Genomic DNA, 26,050 nt, shown 5'->3' on the forward strand with positions numbered 1-26,050 from the left:
TACAGGCTATGTAGGGAGTTCAGGTTTTATTCTGAATTTTATTCTGTGGAGAGAGGTTAGCAAAGGCTTTGAAAACATATCAGAGTTACAAGAACTGACTAACCTTATTCATTAAATTATTATTGTATAACTATGGACTATACAAATAATTACATGTAATAACAATATAATATAGTAGTAAGCACATAATGTTCCTCTTCCATAAGTTTTAATCAGATGAGAAGAGTGTCCAAAGGTTTGATGCAAGTTCAGGGGCTATATCTCTACCTCATCACTTTGAACTTGATTAGCATCCACTTTAGCATGACTTTCATGGCAGAGGACAAAATTAATCTGAGGCTAAAATTACCTAAACCTGCTCCTTTGGGAACGGAATGTTACTTGGAACATATCCTTACAATTAAGATTAATTGTTATTGATGCTAAGACAAATGTTCTTACTGGCTGCATCTTCAATAAAGTAAAACACAAATTGCTTTTCCCCCTTCTCCCAGTGCTGAACAGCATTTGAACAAGCACTCAAGGAGATATTATCCCCAATTTTGGATCTTGACGAGAGTTTGAATTAATGGAGGAAAGACCACAAATTAGATCTGCATTGGTTTAGGGTTTATCTCCCACCTATTCCAAAAGCATTTGAAACAGCTTCAAAAATTAAACACTGCACAAAATAGAGCAACAAAGGGAGGGGGAAAGAGGGTACAAATCTCTTCAACTCTCTGAAGAGAATGACTTTACAGTAGATGAACTCAATGACTGAATTCAGTCCTTGAATTTTCTGGAACAAAAAAGGGACAAGAAGGAAAATTGTGGTTTGCATGATGGTTATTATCTGATAACAAGAAAACATCAGATTCGCTCTACAGAGACAAACTTTTTCTTTGAATTCCACTGACAGAAGAATTTATCCTGTAGATGTTTGTATAGAGGACACTGAATATCTAGTGGGCAATACATTCAAAAAAAATTTGAAGAGAAGAAGACAGTAATGTGATTAAAAATAAATGTTTTTTGGGCCAATTTTCAGTAAAAGTTGAGAGTGGTAAAAATTCAGAGACATTTTTGTAAGAAGCTGAGGTATTATGGTCCAGGTACTTTGCTTTACGACAGGGACTTCTCTTAGAGAACCTGGAAGAAAGAAGACATTTCTTAACATGTCCTTTAGACCGTTTCTTGTAAATTGCAGCTGCTCCCCACAAGCCTTTGGTAAGGATTGAGTTGCAGTCAATTTGGGAAAGTACAAATCTCAGGAACGCAGACAGACAAGACTATCAGCCAAAGTGAACTCTGAATGGCCAGTCATGAAAGAGGACGAGTTGGCCTGCTGACGTGGAAGGTGAAGATGTGGACTAGCTGTCTCATCCAGAGCTCATCCCACTTCATCACAGGCTTGCTGGACAAAGACTAGATTTTTCTTGGAATGGAGGTTTGAATATTCTCAAGAATTTTTACAAATTCTTTGTTATGAGTCCAGATTTTGATCCTCTGGCCCATAAAGAAATCTAGATATAAAGGGGAACATGACATCCTATTGTGGGATATAATTTCCTGGGGATGTCTACTGGACTTTACAACTACTATCATAGCTACTTAAGTCGAATCTATGTAGTGTCTCTATAGTTTTTCATCTTTATATCTTCTCTCCATTGTGTTCTAATTTGTTTGCTTTTGTGGCTTCATAAACTCAAAGGCCAGGTTATGTCTATATCTTCTTTTTATTAGAATTATTTACTATTAAAAATTAAAATTCATTAAATATTAATTGATTCTTCAGATTATAATCTGTTATATATGTGTGTGTGTATAACCATTTTATACCTTTATCATTACTGTGCTAATTCTTTACAGATACATAATCTATTTGATAAATTAATGAATGGCTCTTAACACAACTGGAGAAGAGAATTCTATAATCTCTTTTGATGCTATTTTTTATGAAGATCTCTCAGAACTTTTCCTTTGGAATCATTAAGAATAATGTGTATGTGTGCGTGTGTGTGTGTGTGTGTGTGTGTGTGTACATTTTTATTCTGCTATGTAATATATCTAATACTTCTAGCTGCATCAGTCTGAGGTAAATTGTATAGCATCAATGAATTATACAGAGTATTGGTTATATTGTTGACCACAAAGTCAACTATACCAAGCTACATGACTCTCATAAGAGAACTCATTCTTGAATAAACTCTATCTGCTTGGATATGGGCAATTTCTAGATGGAGTACTTTGGGCCCATTATTAATGTCTGCAGTTGTTCAAGATGAACAGATGCCCTCTAGATATCCAGAGCATGGAAGGCTTAGCACAATCTCTGTATGCATAGGTACTTAATAGATATTTATTGAATAAATAAGTGAATGAATGATGAGAAATGTTTATATATAGCTATAAAATAGGGCTGAATATGAATATGAATATGAATATGATCCCCTATAGAAGGGGTCATATTTAAATAGAAATTGAAGGGCAATTATAAGTATAGACTATGGAGGTAAAGAAAAAAAAAAAGGCACAATGATTATTGTCCTTATCTGGCGCCCCAGTCCCAGGCTTACACTTGTAAGGGACTCTGCCACCACTGTCCAGTGGTGGACAAATAAGCCAAATTATGTCAATTATCATTCTACCTTACTTTAGCTACTGGGGTTGAGACACCTTGAGGGTAAGAGACAACTTATTCAGACAGGCCAATCAGGTTGTCTCTCCTAAGAATTAGAAACTTGGAGGCATAAAATGAGGAGAGCAATCGGGATTAATTGGGATGGACTCATATAGGAGATAGCCTCTTAGAAGGCCCATGGGCTACTTTTGCTTGGAGCTCTGAGCTTCCTTGGCACATAGCCTTCCTGACTCTTGATGGCCCAGTTCTTCCTTTGAGTCTGTGAGCCACCCTTCTTAATACTCTCTACCCCCATTATGTTTCCTTAGTCAGTCCTCATTAATTTCTGTTGCTTGCAACCAAAGAATTCTTAATTGATACAACTAACAGGGAGCAACATAAAGAAAGAAAGGGCAAGAAAATATTCTGTAAATTCAGAAAGATTGAGTATCTCAGCAGGAATAGGCTATAGGGACATAATGGGATATAATGCTGGAGAGACATAGAAAGTGATCTTGTTATTGGGGGCTTTGAAATACAAGATGAGGTATAGTTAAAACTCATTATTAATGTATTTGATATTTCAAATTTGTTTACTCTAAAATTTATTTGTAACCCCCAAATCAATAATCATGGTACTTTCATCGTCAATCATGGACATGTGCAGAGTAGCAAAAAACTTGAGCCACCTAACATCCATTCCTAGCTGAGGTCAAACAAGGTCTTTGCATTTTAGCTCTCATACTGTAAACAGGTGTCCTTTTTACAATATGTTTAGTGCCAGATATTTTGCTTTAGTGTTAAATGGCTCCCAAGCTTAGTGCTGAAGTGCTGTCTAGTTTTCCTACGTAGGAGAAGGCTTTGATGTGTCTTACAGAGAAAATACATGTATTAGATAAGCTTCATCCAGGCATGAATTATAGTGCTGCTGGTTATGAGTTCATGTTCATGAATCAACAATATATATTAAATAAGGGGTCTTTAAACACATAAAAAAGGTTAGGTATAGATGGGTTGATAAGAGTGTTATGACTAGAAGCTCTCAGGGATCTAGAACAATGGCTCAGTATGGACTAATTCAATGTTCAGAGTGATTTTATAGAAAGTAACCACAGTGACTAATGAGAATCAAGTATATTAAGATTTAACCTTATATGCAACAGTGAGTTGTTGAGGATTTTGAACAAGAACTGATGTGTTCAAAACTGTGATATGAGGGGATTACTTGTGTGGCAAGTGTTTAGGATTTATTTGAGTTGGGATAGACAGATACCAGGGAAACCAATAAGGGCGCATTAAGGCCTTCTGGCAGCAATGAAGGTAAGAAATTTCTTACTGGCGCTGGTAGAGAAAGAATATATAGAGGGGAGATGTTGTGAGGGCAGAAGATATAGGAAGTTTGTGATGATGGAACCAACCTAAGGAAAAAAATCAAAAGGGATACTGAAATTTTGAGTTTTGGTGCATGAAAGAAAGAGTGGTGGTCCAGAAAGATAATTTAGACAAGAAGCTGGCCAAAGGAGGAAGATTATGGGTTCAGTTTTAGATGTATTAGGTTTGAAGCCTTGTTGGTTTGTCAATGAATAACTTATAGGCAATAAACAGTATTTGTATTGTTGATAACAATTTTAAGAAGGAGAATAGGGATGAGATGGAGAAAGGAGAAGGGGAGGAGAAGAATATCTTAGTCACCAGTTAGAAAAAATGGGATGCAGCTGTCCCCTTCAAGGCCAATATCCAAAATGGCTGAGTTCTGGAGTGCCCAAATGCCAGTCACGTCTCCCTGCAGTGTTCACACTAAGAGCATGACATGGCAAAACCATTAGGCATCTGAGTTTGTAGCTCTCAGAAATCAATTGCTACAATTCAAACGTAAGCTAGAATTGGCCTCATGTACCTTAGCCCACTCATGTGCCTTGGTGGCTGAGTCAGAAGAGGTTCTGGCATGAGCTACAGACTGTGTCTAGAATTGACTTTTGCCAGAAGTCACCAGAAAGAAACCCTCCTCTACTCCATCCAGAGGTTCAGACCCTGTTTCTTGGAGCTGGAGCTCAGATGCAAGGGTAAGCCTGAGGACAAGAGGTCCTACTGCTGCTGTTGCTTCCTCAGAGTGGAGATTGGATGGTGCCTCTTTTCTCAGCCTGTGTCTGTGTGGCCAAGCTTTCTCTCATCTCAGAATCCTGGCCTGAGAAAGAAGTAAGTCCCTCCTACCTCCAGTCGCATGGATTGCCAATTCCCTGGCCCCAAATTACTATCTTAGTACGAGTGATCTGTTTCCTTCAGGGGAAAATTCCATCCCCACCTATTTGGATAGTCTTTACCGTCATGGACTCTTCGACTGGAAAATCACAGAGCAGCCAAGGATTGGTTGAGTTCTAAAAATCTATATAATTTGGTGTAATCTAGTCACCTGGTTACAGTTCGGTAGGTCTCTATCGTATACCAATGATCTATGGTGGACATATACATGATATGGTGGACATATACATAGCTTTATGCTCTGAGAACCCTGGAGAATAAGATAATGCCTTGTGTTCTTTCCAACCTTGCCAGTGGCCATCTATTCTGAATATTTGTCCTGTGGTCCTAGAGGTGAGCTCTCAAAGGAGAAATGCCAATTTCAGTTGGTAAGTTTGGCAGGGGGGGCTGTCAGTGTCTCTAAATCCCTGCAGAATCTCATTTACCTGGCTGAGGTGAAAAAAGGAAACGCCTCAGAGGGGGTGAATGACTAGTGAAGAATGCTGGGATAGGTCCTAAACTTCTTAGCATCACAGTATCCAGAAAAAAAAAAGAAAAAGGCAGTTGCTGAGGAGTCTCTCAAAATGATCGTTTCCCTTTCATTACTTGCTTTCCTTCCTCTGAAATGCCCTCAGTGCCTTTCCAAAGTAAAGATAGGAGAGAAAAATAATACCCTTTCCCTTTCTGATATATTAGAGCTGATTTTAGGGTTCTCCAAAGACTCACTGAGGTGAATTTCTCTAGGTAGTATAAAAAGAGCCTTTCAGAAAAGGCACTTACAGATGTTACAATGAAACCAGACACCTTTGCAACCGATTTATCAAAACCCTTGAAGGACCGTTTCAAGGCAGGTGGCAAAGGCAATAATGTTGAACAAAGGGAGTACATCCAGAGGCAGAACTGCATTGCATGTTCTTAAAAAATATATAACAGTGGAGGGAGAAACAGGAAACCCACGAGGAACCGTTTTGTCCCATTTTTTTTTCATATCACTTTACTGGTTCTGAGCATGAACCAATACAATTTTTAAAAAGCCCATTCAAAGCCAGGTGGAAATAAATAAAGGCCCTCATTTCTTTCAGCTTCTCTTAAGGGTACAGGTAGAATTCTCTTCTGAATTTGAAAGTAATTATAAAGAGTTGCTTTTCTGTTCCTTTAAGCAGTTACAGTAAAAAATAACCTTCTGTAAAAATTGTGGTTTTTGACAGTTAACCAAAGAGAACATCATCTTGGAATAAATGCATGCATCAATGAAAGTGTAAACAACACACATTATACTTCGTATAAAACCTCTCCTGGTAAAGTGAGAGAAAGGGGAGTTTGTAGCTTAAGAGAACAAAGGTACCTGGATGCCTTCCACCAGGACAGCTAGTCCTACAGAAGGACTGAGTTGTGGCAGCCTGCTCAGTCAATGCAGTGAGTCAGCACCTGGGCAAGAGAATCAAGTGAGAGCAGAGGGCTCTGGAAGCCTGCTTGCTTTGATGGATTTGGACAGCTCTCCAGGGGAATTGGGGCCATGTGACTCTGATACCATGTTTCACCCACCACCCAATTCCATGGGAGCTGTTGAATCCTAGTGTTCAAGATGGGATGGCCACCCAAAGCTCATATAGTCCAACCTCCCAATTGAGAGGCAACATGTTAAAGTGGTAAAAACAAAACAAAACAAAACTGGGTTCTAGGGTTTAAATTTCAATACTGTCCTGTAAATGGAATTAATAACTGCCCTTACCTCATAGGAATATACTGTAAGGATTAAATTAGGTATTTTAAAGAAGGGGCTTAGCATAGTATCTGTCTCATGGTCAATTCTCAATAAATGTTGCCTTTTTTTTTTTTTTTTTTTTTTTTACATCCACCAATTTCTACTATATGCTCTGTGCTGGGCATTTATGCTGATCACTTTAGATCACATGTCTTTTTCATTCTTATAACAGTCTAATGAGGAATTAGTCCCATTTTCAGATAAGAAAATCAAATTTCAAAGACATTAAATAATTTACCCAAGGTCACACCTTTGTAAGTGTCATGACTTGAGCCCAAGTCTGGTGTGACAGTTGGCTCCCCAAATCACTGGACTCAACTGTTATTCTTGGAATTACAGAAGTGTCAGGTCTCTCTGAGTCCTTGCAAAGCAAAAATAAAAGGCTTTCTGAAAAATTAAACTTATCACAAATTTTAAATCATGACCTTTCTGGTTTTAGATCCATTATTAGAATACATGAGGCTTTTTGTAACTTAAGCTTTGGCTCAAAAATGACACACATACAATTAGAATGATGGGTGGTGTAAATAATAGGGAGGTGCAATAGACTGAATTATGTCCCCCCCAAGTTCATATGCTGATGCTCTGAACCCCTAGTGCAACTCTATTTGGAGATAAGGCCTATAGGAGATAATTAAGGTTAAATGATGCCATAAGGGTGGTGCCTTAATCCAATAGAGTTAATGCCTTTATAAGTGGGAGAGACATTAGAACTCTGTCTGCCATGTGAGGAGACAGTGACAAGGCATCCATCTGCAAACTTAGGAAGCTCGTATTAGAACTTGACCATGTTGGCACCCGATGTCAGACTTCTAGCCTCCAGGACTGCAAGAAAATAAAATCCTAGTGTTTAAGCCACCAGTCTATGGTATTTTGTTATGTACGGCAGCCGAGCTGACTAACATAGAAGTTAAGTATGGGAAACGAGGAGGTAACACAGTCAGATTCTCCTTATATGCACAGACCCTTTCAGATAATTGGAGTTAGTATAGAAATGTTAGCAAAGAACATGAGTTGTCAAGACTGTATACGTACTGTGTATATAAGTGTGATTCATCACAAGTGGAATTTCTGGATCAACAGAATACCTAAACATTTGGGAAAGCAAAGGAACTGAGTGCAGCTGCTTCATTCTTTCTGCATGGGCTGCCATGACCAGAGCTAAGTACCAAGCACCATTTTGGCTGGAGCAGAGACTCCTGTAGAGGCAGACTGGGAAGACCAATGGCATTAGGAGAGAGGATTCCAATGACAGAGTCTGCCAGACTGGACAGTTCTGAGTGGTCTGTAGATAATGGGGAATCTGAGGAAATTTAGAGTTAGGTAGAAAATAATGAAATAAAATCAGAGGAGTGTATAGAATACTGTACAAATATCGAGGTCTAGAATAGGCTATGTTTGCAGGAGATATCAAAAGCCCAGGCTTAGCAGGTGAATATTTGGATTAGAAATGGGATGATTCTGAGAGAAGGGCAAACCTATAGCACAAATTGAATTCAGAGGATGAATGAGAAGAACAATGCACAGGTTTTAGACACACTTGCCAAGTTTTGGAAAAAGACCAATGAATTTATAATGCATGTAAGAATCTATGTCCTTCCATGATTTATAATTTTCAAACAACAAGATTCCACCTCAGTGTTTGCCTGACTGTGGTCTACTTGGCAAGGAAAAAACAAGTGTTTGAACCACATTTGAAGGAGAGAAAATTCATTTTCAACCATCCATGCATCCATCCATGCATCCATCCATCCATCCAACCAACCAACACTTGTTAAGGCCCAAAGCCGTCTCGGCCAGGAACTGTGTTAGGTACTAGTGATATGATGAGAATCAAGAGAGATGTGGTTTCTCATGGAACTTACAGTATACTGATCATATTTTAACTTCTTCAAATAACTCATTCTGTGAACATATTTTGTTCTTGGCACCATCCGTTGCCTTAAAAACCACATCCTAGCAAATTTCCTCACAAGCTGTGCATAGACACGTTTATAGCTGATTAACCAATGCAAACAGTAGTTTCTTACTCACGTCTACTCTCTAATGTGCAAGCTCTAGGGGTACCTGTGTAGGAGTTTCATCTGTGGTTACAGAATCACCAGTACCTGGTCTTTCTGTAGCCATTCTCCCTGGGTTTCTGGAGAAGGAAAAGTAAACAGTAGAGTTCCAGTGCTCTCTTAGGTCCTGAGTTTTCTAAAAATCATTTCTCCAGACTGTTTTGCTTTTAATTCAAATTTACATTGCATCGAGAGAGTTAACTTCTGGAAAGCCACTAACAGGGTGACTGCTATGCAGTAGGCAGTGATGCCAGCTAGTGTCATTTTACCAAAAATAGAGCTAGTTATGTCTCAGCTGTGTTAGCACTCCCACCTCTTTGCTGATCCAGAGAAAACCTCTCAGAATTATATAGGAAAAGAAAATTATAGACACCATCTAAATGTGTACTTTTGCCCACAGATTTGCTTATATTTGATGTGGTACGTTTAAGTCACATTAAAGAGTTTCATAGTCTCATACTTAAGATAGGGTACCTGCTGTTTAGAGCAGAACCAAGAGCAGGTAGAAATATGCTTACATCTGATTAGCAAGTCTGAGATTTGCCTGTGGCTTGAGAAAGGCCAAAAACCAGCGCCTTGTGTACTTCTGGCCAGTGAACAACCCCCTTTCTAATACCCATCCCATCATTCATCTGCTTGGCAGCTGGAAACAATTTCCCTCCAGGAGCCAATTGTAAAACTGCAGCCTTCTCTCCCAGTTCTAGGGAAATGGGCAAGATTTCGGAGCACAATGCTGGCTATTTACTCCCAGAACTAGAGTTGCCTTCTCAGCCAAAGTGGGTAACCAGCCAGCCATCGCTTAGCTTCCAGGTCTAGCCCCTGTGTGTTGGGGATTTCTGCCTTACCTGCCTCACAAGGCCACCTATGTTCTTCATGAATGATTTCAAAGATACAAAAGAAGAGGGAAAAAGTACAGTAAATGCTCATAAATTACACCCAAACTCAACAATTTCCTAGATTTTGCCACACCAGCTTCATATACCAACCCCTCCTTTTCTGGCCAAAGATTTTAAAGCAAATTTCGGAACTCATGCAATTTCACCCCTTTATACTTCAGTATGCATTTCTAAATCATATAGACATTTTGTTATATAACTATAATGCCATTATCAATCCTAGCAAAATTAACAAGAATTCTTTGATTTCTTTTATGACCCATTAGAATCATATGTCCTGATGATATTCAAAAATGTCTTTTTACAGTTGACTTGTTTAAAATAGTATCCAGATGAGATCTATACGTTGTATTTTTTTATGTCTCTTAATATCTTTTAATCTAGAGCAGTGCCTTATTTTATTTTATTTTATTTTATTTTATTTTATTTTATTTTATTATTTTATTTTTTTCTATGGTCTTAATGAAGAAAGTGGTTTAGAAAATTTCACATTCTCAGTCTTTCTGCTTGTTTCTTTGTGGTGGCATTTCATTTGTTTCCCCATAATCCATATGTCTTGTGAACAACCATTTAGCTCTAAGGGTGAACCCCCAGTTATATTCAGGTTTGACCTTTTATTTCCACAAATACCTCATGGGTGGTGCTGTGTATTTCCTCTTAGCTCAGGTGGGAAACATTTCTGGTTTTGCCACTAGGATCAGTTTAATATTTAAACTGATCCATGGTTCAGATGTAAGAGCCTGATATCTCTTTTGCAAATTTTCCCATATAGTTAAAAATGTTTTTCTTTACTGATAATATGTATCTAAATTAATCATTTCATTACAAATGGCAAAATGTTGATTTCTTAATGCTGTCATTTCTTCAATCCTTCCAAATTTATAACTGGAATTCTATTGATTCTGTAATTACTTTTTTCCTATCAGGTATGAAAAGATGGCCCATGGGTCACCTGGGTGGCTCAGTTGGTTAAGCGTCCAACTTCGGCTCAGGTCATGATCTCATGGTTCGTAAGTTCAAGCCCCACGTCAGGCTCTGTGCTGACAGCTCAGAGCCTGGAGCCTGCTTTGGATTCTGTATCTTCCTCTCTCTCTGCCCCTCCCTCACTCATGCTCTGTCTCTCTATCTCTCAAAAATAAATAAACATGAAAAAAAATTTTTTTTAAAGAAAAGATGGGCCAGGCTTATCTTGTACATGTCCTGCCTCAGACCTGGAATCAGCCATTTCTCCATTGAGTCCTGGTTCCTTTTAGTGGGGCATAGTCAGTTTTCACAAAATGGGATTATTACTGTAAAAATGTAAACACTGAAGTGCCTGGATCCTTGATATTTTCTTTAACTATGCCATACGTTTAGGGTTTATCTACCAGAGCAAGTCTTTCTATTGACTGTAAATTTTCTTTCTCATTCCTGACTCACTATATAGCCTTCTTCCTGATCTTAAATGCACACTATAAATATCCGTTATGATGACGACTGAGTCTAATTCACTATGGAATTTCCAGGGCTTGGAACAGATCCAGAAACATGCCAGGATGCCCAATGGCTTTTTGTTGCATGGTTTGTTCATTTTAAGATGGCTCTCCTGTCTTCCTCCTTCTTGAATCAGAATTACTTCTTAAATTTTCATTGTAGTTTATATCTCTATTAGTTTCTAGCACTGGGCACACTGGCACATATAGGCATGCAATAAATGTTGCTGAATACATAATAAATGAACACATGATATTATGACACTCTTAAAAATCCATCAGTGGCTCCCCATTGCTGTTGAATACATTTTGAATTCTTTAAAGTGGTGGGGAAGGCCCTGTGCCATCTGGTCCTGGCCATCAATCTTTTCGGTTCCACCTTCTGCCATTTTTCTCCTTGCTCCCCAGCCCCACAGACTTTCTTTCAGTTCTTTGAAGGCACCTCATTCCATTCTGCCTTTGGACCTTCACACAGATTCTTTTCTCTGTTTGATACAGTTATCTTCTTTTTCCTCCTTCTCTGTTTTTTTCCCATTTAATTCCAACTCATCTTTGGATCCTCCCTTAAAACAATCTCTTCTAGAAGGCCTTTGACTCACTCTTGTGCAGACTTCTTGCTATATTTTCCCATAGTATTTGTCACCTTACTAATCACGCTAGTACATACTAGTAGTGTGTCATTACTTATTTAATGTTTGTATTCTCACCTCGGTTGCAAACTCCATTGGGGCAAGAATCATGTCTTGTCTAGTCTAGCAGTCTATCCCCAGTTCTTCAGTAAGAGCCCCATCAGTACTGACTGAATCAATGGGTATTAGTGACCAGTAAAGTCTTAGAATATAGGAATATAGGAACCATGCTATTTCCACTTTTATATCCTTTTCAGCTTCTATAAGCATTTGGATTCTTAGAAGAGATTTAGGATATGTTGGTTAACTGGCTAGATACTACCCCTAATCAAGGCATTCAGTTTCCCTAGCTATGCAGAGAAAAACATTTCTTGGCACATCCTATCACTCCAATCCAGACTTTCTGAGCCTCAGGTATTTTCCTCTTAATGCCTTGAAATCCATCTGTATCTTCTCCTCCCCATCATCAGCTCTAAGTGACTTAGTGCCAAGGAGCCAGCAGCTGCAAGAGTGGTCTATGGAGACTGCCACACTTGGGGCTGGGTGCACATCCCTCTTGTGCCTTAAGTACTTGTATTTGACCTATAAGGCCATGCTCTAGGGCAGGGAGAAAGGTGAGTGCAAACTGGGAAGAACCCTGCTCCATCTAGGATGATTTAGCTTTTAGAAAGCAGTGCAACATCCCATATGTCCCTTTCAGCGGCTGCTTAGTGATAGAACAACTCCATATTCAGTTATGGCTGTAGCCGGGAGAGGAAAGTCTAGTGACACCTACTGGATGCAAGTCACACCATCTTGTTAACATAAGAAGGAACAAATATGATTTCCATGAATTGCATGCATTTTGAGAAAAATATTGTCAACTTTAGAATGTGAATTTTTATTACAGAAAGAACCATCCCATTCCATTAGGACAGGGTGTTCATGGTGGATCAGCTACAAACTAGGGAATAAAGAAGCTTAAAAAACTGGCACAACAAATATCTCAACACTTAATCTATTGCTGTGGAGATTTCTATATTCAGAAAGCAGAGTTTATTGCCTGTCGGGATAGGATAGGGTAGGGCAGAGCGGGAAAGTGGCATCTGTTTGGTACATCCATTGGTGCCTGAGCAGTTACCCACCTGCACACACAATTTCAGGTTAAGGGACAGTTTGCACAGTGGTTAACATCTCAGAGTTTGAAATCAATGAGATGTGGATTGAAATTCCAGCTTTACTAGTTATCAGCTGGGTAACCATGGGTAAGTTTCTTAACTTCTGTGAGCCTTAATTTTCTCGACCATAGAGTGGCATAATAATAAATAATCCCTATCTTACAGGATTTTGTGAGGCGTAAATGAAACAATGTATGTAAAGCACTTAGCTCATTTACCCCTTCCAAGTGGGATTATTAGGGTAATATTAAAAATAGCTACCTACATAAGAAAACCTCTTAAAGTGCTATTTTGATATGACTATATCAGTTAATTATATAAAGATGCAAAAGACGTAGTTCAGATTCTCAAAGAGCTTGCTGCTTAGCTGGGGTAAACCAATGCATACATACCGAACTAGACTACAACTTGACCATTATTCTGATCGGCCTATGAGGATACAGAGAAGGGAACCATGAAGTGCATTTGGGATAGAGAGAAGTGAAGTTGATAATTGGGCTGAGCCTTGAAAGATGAAGAGAACTACAATCATGACGGACAACAGAAAGGGAAGAGCTGAATTCGAAGGCATGGACATGAAGGGCTTGTTCAGGAAATGTAGAATTGCTTGATGCAGTGAAAATGAGGAGAATTTTAAATGGGGTGAAGCTCGCTGCATCCAAGGCCCTAAAAAGAAGGCATAATGGCCAAGTCTAGTTGCCAAGGGCAAGGGTGGGGATAGATGCCCTGTAAGGAAGCGTCTTTGAATATTCTGTGATATAAGTAATGCACACTGACTCTTTTTATCTGCCCAGTGTCCAATTTTCTGTCTTTTGAAAATGACAACCTGGTTTTCTTTGAGAGAAGAATCCCTCTAAGCTTTCTGTGCATGTGGTTTGGGTGGCGCTGGTCAGCTAACCTCATATACACATTCATTTTCCAGCGTAGTCATATGATCCAGGCCTAGAGAAGGGGCTTACTCCATCTGCTTGACCACAGTGAATCACTCAGAGATTGGTGATGCTACCTATGTTAGTCCAATCAGAGTGACTCCTAGGGCCCAGAAAGACTATAGCTGTCAACTGATAGGTGTGAGGATGTGCAAGCCTAAGCTGCCAGGGGTTACCACATGTCCAGGAATGAAGACAACAGAGACCAAAAGTGAAGATATGGAAGGTGAAGAACAAAGCACCGATTATGGGATCCTGGATCCTGGATCCAGCCATACCTGATGGAATTTTCAATTCCTGGACTTTCTAATAAATTTATCTTTTGGTTTAGGCCACATTATTTGGCTTGCTATCACTTTCGATCAACAGATCTCTACCAACAAAATAGTGTTGACTCATTTTTTAAAAAAGCATTTGTATTTTATGACTCATTATAATTGACTTATAACTTTATAAGTTATAAAGTTATAATTGACTTATAACTTCCAGAAATTGCTAATACCATTTCCCAGAAAAATCAAGGCTTCTTCTAGAGCTCTAAGCAAGTCCTTCAGATAGGAACTTCATAATCTTGCAGAGGCAGAAAACAACAGACTTAACAGACAGGAAAAAAAAAAATTATTGTAACTGGTTTGCAGGCCTAAAGCCAATATTTAAATCAATATGCATGCCATCTTTAGACAATTAAGGCCTGAAAACTATCTCTATGAGTTTTAAAGACTGTAATAGGGCCTCTGCCTTTTGCCGGTCATGTTTTCACCGCTGAATGCCACTGAATGTACAAGAAGGGAGAAAAGAAAGATGAAAGAACTCTTTACTCCTGACAGCTTTGATTCCAGCCCCAGCAAAGCATTATGTTGGGAAATCAGCATGCCCTCGTGTTGAGCCTGGCCGCCAGCCAGCTGACAAGAAAGAGCCATTGCTTTGGACAAGGCCATAAGCACAGGGGCTGGTGTGCCCTCTCTCCACAGCCTCAGCTGGAACCATCCTGCTCAGCAGGGAACACATCTGCATTAGATACACAGAGGCCTCAGCAAAGTAAAAATGTTCGTGAAAAGAAGTACTCGGGCAGGATAGATTACACTTTCCCTATCATCATCCCATAGTTACTATTGCAAAATTGCAAAGATTCAAAGCATTACTAAGTCACCTACTCCAAAATAGCCCCTTCTCTTTAGGGGGTTTGGGGAGGAGTGTCAGCTCTAGGAGAGCTCATCATGAGCCTTGAAGCTTGAAAACTGAGACACCCAAAAAGAATAAAGCACCACACCCATCCAGTGTCCCCCAAATGTAACACATATATTCCATGTGCCTGAGTCATTATTTTAACTATACAGTGTGGAGAGTTAGATTCCACAGCAGATAATAAATGTTCTTTCCTAGGCTGAGGCAACAGTATGCATAGCTAGCACAGGTTCAAGATCGTTTCTTCATCTTACAGAATCTTATAATAGAAATGTGTTTTATTGGGTATTATTTCTTTTAAATCAAATATGAGAGAAATATCACCATCTTAAACTTCTCCGTAAACATTAAATGATATTCTAGGACCCAGGCAACCCAATGCAGTTAACAATATTCTTGATCAACTGCCAAATCTAACATCATCCGGTGTTAGGGTCAAAGAGGTTCTTTTTTCCCTGTAAGGTCTATAGAAACTAAAGAAGAAGACAAGCCTAAGAGTGTGTGCGTGAGTTTGTGTGTGCGTGAATAATAGCATGGTATTTGCTTTTATCACATCCTATAGTTTTCTTCATAGCACTTCCACAACTGTAATTAAAGGAGGTATTGGGCAATCTTCTTATTCCCTCGCCTCCTCTGCCAGTGGAGTAGAAACCCCATGGGAACTGGACAAAGTTTGACTTATTCATTATTAGATCTACCTGTGGCCATCACAGACTGCAAGCATAGAAGGCACTGGTTAAATAGTTGCTAAATGAATGACTGACAGGAAGAGATACAACAGAGGAGAAACACATTTCCAAAAATGTTCAGAATATAATTAGGAAATTAAATATAAGTTATATATGTACATTATGTATGTATAATATATAGTACATACATTTTATAAAACCACCTTATCCTGAGGAAGGAGAACAAATGAAGGCTATGAGCCCATGCAGAAGAGGCCAAGGTTATAGGGGCAGTAAATATTGAATGAACACCACCCTGAGGCAAGAGACAAGAATAGAAGTAGGCTTGTAAGGGATTTACTCTTTATCCAGGAAAACATACATGAAAGCATTGGATAAAAAGCTTGAAACATATGTTTTATTCAGTGACTTCACTGAGCCGTCAGGACGTGGGAACCCATCTGGATGCAGTAGGACAATACTGGTCCCCTTGAAATTTTCTCAGACTGTAATTTTCATATTTCTTATATCAGAGTTGATTTGGGAGCTTATTAAAATGCAGAATCCTAGGCCCTACCTAAGACCTATTGAGTACAAATCTACAGGCTTGGATACTAGAGGTTTTATTTATTTTTGTATTTTAATTTTTAGGAGTTTCCTGGCTGACTCTTTCACACCTTAAATTTTGGGAATCTTTGCCGAATCAAGAAAGGTAACTTGCCATATCATGACTGGAGAAAAATAGCCCTTAAATGCTCTGTTTTAATAAAATTTGATTAACATGAATTTAAAATATGCTATTAACTTCTTTCAAAAAAAGAAAAATATCTCCTCAAGCCCTTTGGTGTGTTTAGATTGGGTGCTGGTTTGTCTTGGCATTTCCACCTTTTAAAAAGTGGTTCCCACATCTGAAATGGCCCAAGCTGGGAGTGAAAGAAGGAAGGTGAGTGGTACAAGAGAGACCATTGGGGAGTAAACCATGAAGATTGTTGTAAGAATATTTTTTTCATACTTAACAATGGGTAGTCACTGATCATTCTTAAGAAAGGGTCCACTTTCCTTCCAGCATTTGTGAAAGCTCCATCTGGGAGGAGGAAGGAGAATAACTGAGGGACCTGGGGATGGGAAGGAATGATCACATGGAGGAATAATAACAGTCGGTAGGTTCCTTTAGGGCTGCAGGTGAGAGAAGGTGGTAGCTTTGAATTAGGGTATTGCTAGTAGGTGTGCAGGGACACACAACTTTGAGAGAGATGTGAGAGGCAGGAGTCACAAAATTTGGTGATTGATTGGATGTAATATAATGAGAAGCAGTAAGAATGACTTCCAGGTTTTTACTTGAGCAACTGGATGCTGATGGCATTTACTTATATGGGCAAGTCTGGGTGAAGATAACCAGGAAGAGATACAACAGAGGAGGGACACATTTCCAAAAATGTTCAGAATATAATTAGGAAATTAAATATAAGTTATATACGTTGGAGTGGTTAAAAGAGATGGGGAGAACTCATCCATTTCATTTTGGAGGCTTGAAGTATCCACAAAAGATCCAAGGAGAGAAATCTGGTATATAAATATACCTGGAATTTGGGGAAATGATTAGACCAGGATAAGAAACACAGCTTCAGGAGTCGCCACAAACTGAGTAAGTAAAACCACGGGAGAGGGTGTAGTTATATAGAGACAGTGTGGAAACTGAAATGAGAGTGGGTCTAGGAGAGCACCCTGAAGAGCAGCAACAATGAAAGGATAAGAAGATGAAGAGGAGTATCTAAAAGGGACTGAAGGAAATATCCAGAGGTAAAATGTAAGGAGAATGAGGTAGTTAAGAGAACACTTTTAGATGGAAGGAATGAGCTACAATGGTAGTGATGCTATGAGATCTAGTCAATGTGGGTGCACCTGGCTGGCTCAGTCAGTAGAGTGTGCAACTCTTGATCTTGGGGTGGTGAGTTTGAGCCGCGTGTTGGGTGCAGACATTACCTCAGAATAAAATCTCAATCTTTAACGACGAATCACTAATTCTACACCTGAAACCAATTTTACCATATATCTTAACAAACTAGGATTTTTTAAAAAAAGCTTGAAAAAAAAAAAGAGACCTAGTCAAGAATGATGATACCTGCAGGAGTACAAAACGCATCCATGAAAAGAAGTAGAGAAAGGCTTTATGTTGTAAAGAACTAAATTACATAGGAGAGGCAGGCAGTGTTTATAGTGACAAAATGCAGAACACATTCCAGTTAAAAGTCACAGAGAAGTTTTTTGTTGTTTCTTTTTTTTCTTCTGCAGAACAGGTGAGGGATGAGCTAATTCTTGATGAATAACGGTTGTCCAGATAACTGAAGGAAATTTTATGTTGAATAAATATTCTAGTATTTTGGAGACTCAATCCCTTTATGAAAAGGTATGATAGTATGATATCAATTTTAAGCATGTGCATTAGTATATATTAGTTTCTGATTTGTTTAAGTGAAATTTATCATTTTAAGCTGTCCAGCATTTATTCATCACACTTCTGTTAACATTCTCTGATTTCACTTGACTAGATAGTTCTCCCTAAGTTTAGATCCCTTTTGGTAGGGTCAAGCTGCACTTTCCCCCTTCTGTCCTCTAGGCAAAACATTGAACTTGTACCTAAAACCCTTCTTAGATTATTTTGTGGAAGATACAATTGGATCTCTTTAACTCTCAAATGACAGAATGCTCCACAAATCAAAAACTATCACATAAGAAAACTGGAACATCCCTTAGGTGTGATTTTGTCCCCCATTTCACAGGGAGAAAAATTTAGGCCTAAGAAGAAGATTGGTTAAGGCATCTAAGACCACACAACAGTATAATTAGATCAGATAATGCCAGTCGAGGACTCTATTTGCCTTTCATTAAATGCTTTATTTCCCCACTGTATTTCACCATTGGTCTTCCAGCAGGTGAAACTTGGCCATAGTGGTTGGTCTAAATTATGAGCACATAAAACAGTGGGACTCAATTTCAGCATTTCACTTGAGTTATTGGGGAAGCATATTCCCTTTTCCATTGTATTTGAATTTGAACTGCTATGATCATCTTACTCTTAACAAGGAAGAAATCATCTGAAAATGGTGCCACCACGGCAGAAGACAAAGGCAAGAGGCAGAAAGAAACCAACAGGCCACAGTAGGAGTCATGTGTCAAGCCACACCTTATAAAGAGCCCTATCCTTGGAGGTGTCATCTAAATGGACTCTCCAAATTTCCCTTTTTGCGTAAACCAGTTTACATTGTGTTTTCTGTCACTTGCAACTCAAAGGGTCCTGATTAATATGCTATTAACTCTTCCACTTCCCCTTAACTTTGAAAGCCAGGATAACCCTAATGAAGGTAAAATGCACAGGTTCTAAGAAGTCAAGGCTGTAGGGGATCACAATATTTTATTTCAAAACAAAGTTTCCATGCTTACACTACTTCCTGAGGAAGCTCTGGCTCAAACAACCATACCCACTCAGGTCTGCCTCTTCTTTTGCTTCACTACAAAATCAGGATGAAGAGACTGCCATTCTTCTGAATCTTAAAGAAAGTAATCATCAGATCTTGGTACCCAAGCTGGGAATGAGCTGGCCCAACACTCCCCAGAATGGTACCAAGGAACCCTTGAAATCAACTTACTATCTTCCTGCTGATTAAAGCCAAAAAGACTTTTTAAAAATAAGAGTCGATGGCAGGACACCTGGGTGGCTAAGTCAGTGAAGTGTCCGACTCTAGATTTCTGCTCAGGTTATGCTCTCACGGTTGGTGAGATCCAGCTCCGCACTGAACTCTGTGCAGACAGCACAGAGCCTGCTTGGGATCCTTTCTCTCCCTTTCTCTCTGCCCCTCCCCTGCTTGCACTCTCTCTTGCTTTCAAAATGAATACACATTTAAAAAATATAAGAGTTGATGGCTTTCACAAGGAAAGTTTTGGCAATGTTTTCTTCATATTAATTATAGATATAAAGGGACAGAACCAACATTAAGTATCTCTATGGAAAGGATGAAGATAAGGAAGTGATTTGGGGGTGAAAAGGTCTTGGGGTCGGAAAACCCGATTTTGGTCTGAACTCTGCCCCCTCGTTAGCTGCGTAACCTTGCCATCTCTGGACTATAGTGTGGGCTATATCTTTGGATGTAGATATCTGTGGACTTAATGATATATCACAGAAGCTGAATTACTTGTTTCCTTGGCAGGCAATTTTCTAATAATAGTACATCAGAATCATTGAGGTGATGCATTTCAGGGTCAGAGGATCCAGGATCCTCACACTAATTCTCTGCTGCATTGCTCCTTGCTCCACACATACTCTAACCTCTCTGTTCCTCTGTTTCACAATCTAGAAATTGGGGGAAATAAAGGTATTTACATGTTAGGGCTGTCTTAAGGACGAAATACGTTTATACGCAAGCTGTTCAACTCATATCATAAGTTGAGCAAATTTCAGCCATTATGATCACTGACATAATTTTATAAAGGCTCCCAAAGATACAAAGACCAAATTGTTTAAGGCCAGGAACCTTGTTATTTGATATGCTTCAGGCACTGCTTAAACACAGGGAGCCTAGGATAAATGCACACAAGGGGTGGGGAGGGCATGGTCATCCTTAAATTCCTTTTTTTTTTTTTTTTTAGCTGCTTAAGCAAGTTAATGTGTTGAGTACATAAACAAATTTTAAAAATTTAAAAAATAAATATTATATGAGAAGGAGAGTTATTTTCTGAGTAGAACCTCTTTCACCATGTATGTCTTAGTGGAAAAAAAAGGTTTTCTTCACACCACCCAGAATCTGCCCTCTGGTCCATGAGTTTGTTAAGGCCTGGGCCCTTTATAACTGCCTGGGAAGTCTGTGGAGAAGGCCAGCCTGTTTTCACAAGCTGAGCAGTAAACTCTCCCTGCTGATTCTGGGCAGCATGAGGGCCATTGAGTACAAACTTCTTTCCCTCCCTGGAACTCTGCTTATAGCACCACAGGATCTGAATATCTTAGTTAAAAAAAAAAATTCAGTCAGGGTGCCTGGGTGGCTCAGTCGGTTAAGTGTCTGACTTCGGCTCAGGTCATGATCTCACGGTCCATGAATTTGAGCCCCGCGTCCAGCTCTGTGCTGACGGCTCAGAACCTGGAGCCTGCTTCAGATTCTGTGTCTCCCTCTCTCTCTGCCCTGCTCATGCCCTCTCTCTGTCTCAAATAAAAATGTTTAGTCTTAGCACAACATTGCCTAAAAATGCAGATTTTTGCATTGGATGACTTCAAGATGTTAGGCAATGGTAAAATATATCCTTTAAAACACACACACACACACACACACACACACACTTATTTATTTTAGAAAATGGGTAGAAGAAATCCAAATTTTGACATCTGAAAAGGCTTCCATATTTTTTATAGTATCATTTCTCAACTTGCTTCTTGAAGAAATATGACAGAAACAGTTGCTTTAGAGAACACTGAAATTATATTTAATATAGCAATGAGAGTAAATCTCTTTCCTGCAGCATTTCAGTTCTAATCAGTCTTAAGTAATAGTGAAGAGATGTTTATCAGGAGCATAATTTACTCCTCACACAAAAGAAAAAAAAAGACTAGAATAATTTACTACATTTACATCTCTAACCCAAACATGAAACAGGAGGGAAACCAATTTTCTTATCATAGGAGATGGTGATTTATAGGAGAAAAGAGGATAATTAATCTATCTTGTAGGACATGAAAATATCCAAGAACAAATTATTGTGATTTTTTAAAAAGTACAGAAAAAGAAACAAGCACAATGCAAATACCTTTGATCTCAAAATCTTCCTTTTTTTGTGTCTTGGAAAAGTAAGATACTCCCTTCATTCCAGTCAAACATAATGAGCAGAGATTCTTGAAAGGGTTGTAGCCTCAATTTGAGTTGTAATGCTCCCTCCTGCTGGAAATGTTCTATATCAGACCCTCTTCCCACTGCACACTTTTTAAATTTAATTACTTCCTTTACACACAAAAGAAATAATGCTTCCAAAGCACAGTTCAAAAAATGTTGAGCTTATGTGGAATCTTAGCATGGGGCTAACATTTCGCCCAAAGTTTCGCCATTCATCTTGAAAGTTTCTTTCTCTGAAGAAGATGTTAGCTTCCCTCCTCTCCCCAATGCCCATATGAAATGGGAAGTTCACATCCTAAAATTCATTAGTTCTGGAAATTTCCTAAATCTAATTGTAGCCCTGAGTGCTTTCCGCCGTTGCTGGTTTTTGATAAATGCATCATCCACATACAGGGAGTCCCCCGTTAGAAACAGGATGTATTCCAGAAGTTCATGTGTCAGGATTGGCTCTCAGTTCATTTATCCTCATGGGTAAACTATTGAAACAGCGATTGGTGGATTCTAAGGGTCAGAGTGCATTCCAACCACATTAAAGCTTTTGTCTTTTTTGTAGGTTTTGAAAGAAAAAAAATCTTTCTGAGATCTTTGTTAAGAGTAAACCTGATGGGAATGCAAAATAGTGCAGCTGCTTTGGAAAAGAGTCTGGCAATTCCTCAAATCATTTAACATGGAGTGACCACTTGACCTAGCACTTTTACTCTTAGATATACACCCAGGAGAAATGAAAGCCTATGTTCCCACAGAAACTTGCACACAAATGTTTATAGAAGAGTCATTCATAAGAGCCAAAGGAAGAAACAACCCAAATATCTATCAAAGAATGAATGGATAAACAAAATGTGGAATATCCAGACACTGGAATATCAGTCAGCAATAAAGAGGAATGATGTGCTAACACCCGCTACAACAAGGATGAACCTCCAAAACATTATACTAAGTGAAAGGCCAGTTACAAAAGTCCATATATGATATGATTCCATCTGTATGGAAGTCTAGAATTGAGAAATCTATAGAGTCAGAAAGATTAGTTGTTGTGTAGAGTTGGGGTGGTTTACGGGGCCTGGGAGAGGTGTCTAAAGAGTGCACGGTTTCCTTTTGAGGTGATGAAAATGTTCCAAAGTCACCTGTGGTGACCGCTGCACACATCTGTGAATATCTTAAAGACCATCGCATTGTACACTTGAAATAGGTGAATTGTATAGTAGGCGGATTTTGGCTCAATAAAGCTGTTCTTCAAAATAGATTGCACCTGCTTACTCTCTCAACCTCAGCACAGACTGGTCAGCAAGGTCCATTTACAACCTCTTACCTAACCTAGATTTGTAAGACAAAATCTTATTCTGCACATTAATGTTGTATTGTATCTCAAGCCCCTGCTAGTTGGTCAAGTTCATTCGCAACCTGGGCAAAAAATCAGTTAAAGTTATTATAGGCCCTGTGTTTGCTATACAAAGGAAGTAACCTCCTAAAGGAAATTCGACTTGGGTTACCATTTTTCATTTTACTGATGACATTCTCCACATAGTCTGTATAATTCCTGCGTGTGTGTGTATGTGTGTGTGTATGCATACAGGTTGGAAGAAATCAATAATTTTTTTAGTTTTGGCAGGGGTGAGGGTAATGGTGGATTTGGTCTTGTTCTTTGCTATACCTCCTCTGATCCAGAAAATGCTCAGGAAATATGGGTCGACTGCATCTTCTGAAGGGAGTTGAACAAAGAAAATGATTACAAGATATCATCACAGGTGATTTTCAAATTCAGTCTATCCAGTAAAGATATATAAATATCTTTATGTATATACATATATATGCACACATCCTTATATATACATATACATATATAACATATATATATTCCATGTATGTACATATACCTGCTATATACATCATGCCCCCAACCCACACCCATTACAGGTCTGAACTTATGATAAACTTGGAATTTGTAACAGTTAAGAAACATTTTAATCCTGATGTGCTAAACTTAAGATAAGCTTTACTTATTAATCTTATGCATTTATACTGTCCAGTTGAGTAAAGATTGAAGGATGGAGCCATTTGATGCTAAGAATAGTTAGGTAACTGAGAAATGAGCCCTAGGGAAACTTCAGGCTCCTTTCTTGATAGGAATTCTCACATCTGCCATTTAAATAGGGAGGAAATTAAAAGTTAAGAAGTCTTAGTCCTATGCGGAAGGAACTAGGACCAGAGTGAGACAAAGGTTTGCTCTTACCTAAGGAGCTAGGAGAAGTCAAATGAAAAAACACGTTGCTCTCTCCTCCACAGACTTGAAGGGCAAGAAACAATGAGAGTAGGTTGTAATGCTCTGTAGGTAGCTTTTCCTTTTCTTTCTTTCTTTCTTTCTTTCTTTCTTTCTTTCTTTCTTTCTTTCTTTCTTTCTTTCTTTCTTTCTCTCTCTCTCTCTCTCTCTCTCTTTCTTTCTTTCGTCTTTAAAATTTTTTTTTACTTATTTTGAGAGACAGCAAGTAGGGGAGGGGCAGAGAGAAAGGCGAGAGAGTGAATCGCAAGCATGCTCTGCAGATGGTCCTGTCAGGGCTCAAACTCACAAACTGCTAGATCATGATCTGACCCAAAGTCAGGCACTTAACTGTCTGAGCAGGTGTTCCCCCCTTTTTCTTTTGACACAACAGATGTAGTCTTAGAATGGGTGTGTGCTTGCAAAATTTTTATGGTCTAAGAGCATTTTATTTCTTAACTGACCCTATAATATCAGAAATGCTTTAAAGAAGGCAATATAGCCAACAGGGGGATAAGGAGCTTAAAACCATTAGGTGTCAATGACCTTTAATATTTATATATAGAGCTTACATTACTTGAATCAAAAGCTATGTGAAGTGCTTGTTCTAAGCACTTCACATAATTATTTCACTATATTCTGATAGCAGACTGTATGGTAGGTACCATTGTTACCTGCTTTACAGATGAGAAAATTAAGAGACTTGTCCAAGCTTATAAGTGGAAGAAGTCAGAGCTTAACCCAAATCTAACTTTAAATTACACGATGGAATACTACGTGGCAATGAGAAAGAATGAAATATGGCCTTTTGTAGCAACATGGATGGAACTGGAGAGTGTTATGCTAAGTGAAATAAGTCATACAGAGAAGGACAGATTCCATATGTTTTCACTCCTATGTGGATCCTGAGAAACTTAACAGAAGACCATGGGGGAGGGGAAGAAAAAAAATGGTTAGAGAGGGAGGGAGCCAAAACATAAGAGACTCTTAAAAACTGAGAATAAACTGAGGGTTGGTGGGGGGTGGGAGGGAGGGGTGGGTGGGTGATGGGAATTGAGGAGAGCACCTGCTGGGATGAGCACTGGGTGTTGTATGGAAACCAATTTGACAATAAATTTCATAATAAATAAATAAATAAATAAATAAATAAATAAATTGCATCATCTTAAAAGATAACCACTTTATTCTGCTTCTTTAAAATCCCTGAATAGTGTAAATCACCCCTGTTATACTGCCAATTTAAATTTATATAAAATATTAGAATTAATAAAGAAATTCAGCAAGATCCTAGGTATAAAAATAAGTATAACTTCTATATAATAACAACAAAACATAAAATTAAATATTTATATCATCAGAAATAGGAATACATTTAATCAAAAATGTGAGATTCCTATATTAATTTTTTTAAATATTGAGAGAATTAAAGATAATCTAACTAGAGAAATTTATAATCATAAATGAGATTTGCTATTTAAATATCAGTTTCACTCAAAGTTATCTATATATTCAATACAATAATAATCAGAACCCAGATCATTTATTTATTTTATTTTATTTTTCTTGTTAATTTATTTTTTATTTTTTAAACATTTTAAATTTTATTTAAATCCAAGTTAGTTAATATATACTGTAATAATGATTGCAGGAGCAGAATTTAGTGATTCATCACTTACATATAACACTCAGGGCTCATCCCAACAAGTGCCCTCCTTAATACTCATCACCTATTTAGCCCATCCACCCACCCAACACCCTCCAGCAATCCTCAGTTTCTTCTCTGTATTTAAGAGTCTCTTATGGTTTGCCCCCCTCTGTTTTTACCTTATTTTTTTCTTCCATTCCCATATGCTCATCTGTTTTATTTCTTAAAGTCCACATATAATATGATATTTATTTTTCTCTGGCTGCCTTATTTCACTTAGCATAATACACTCTAGTTGCATCCACACTGTTGTAAATGATAAGTTTTCTTTCTTTTTGATCGCCCAGTAATATTCCATTGTGTGTATATATCACATCTTCTTTGACCATTTGCCAATCAATAGACATTTGGGCTCATTCCATAATTTGACTATTGTTGATAGTGCTGCTATAACCATTGGGGTGCATGTGCCCCTTCGAATCAGCATTTTTGCATCATTTGGATAAATAACCTAGTAGTACAATTGCTGGGTCATAGAGTAGTTCTGTTTTTAATTTTTTGAGGAAGCTCCATACTGTTTTCCAGAGTGGCTGCACCCAGCGTGCATTCCCACCAGCAATGCAAAAGAGTTCCCCTTTCTCTGCATCTTCACCAACATCTGTTGTTTCCTGAGTTGTTAA

The 26,050-nt window shown here is 38.5% G+C and overlaps 1 pseudogene; it reads left to right on the forward strand.

Moving 5' to 3' along the window:
- LOC131492444 (rhomboid domain-containing protein 3-like) overlaps window positions 1–14,027 on the forward strand; it is a 55,311-nt pseudogene extending 41,284 nt beyond the window's left edge.
- Window positions 14,028–26,050: the final 12,023 nt, after the last annotated feature.

This window comes from Neofelis nebulosa, chromosome 13 (genome assembly GCF_028018385.1).
Source record: "Neofelis nebulosa isolate mNeoNeb1 chromosome 13, mNeoNeb1.pri, whole genome shotgun sequence".
NCBI classification, from domain to species: domain Eukaryota; kingdom Metazoa; phylum Chordata; class Mammalia; order Carnivora; family Felidae; genus Neofelis; species Neofelis nebulosa.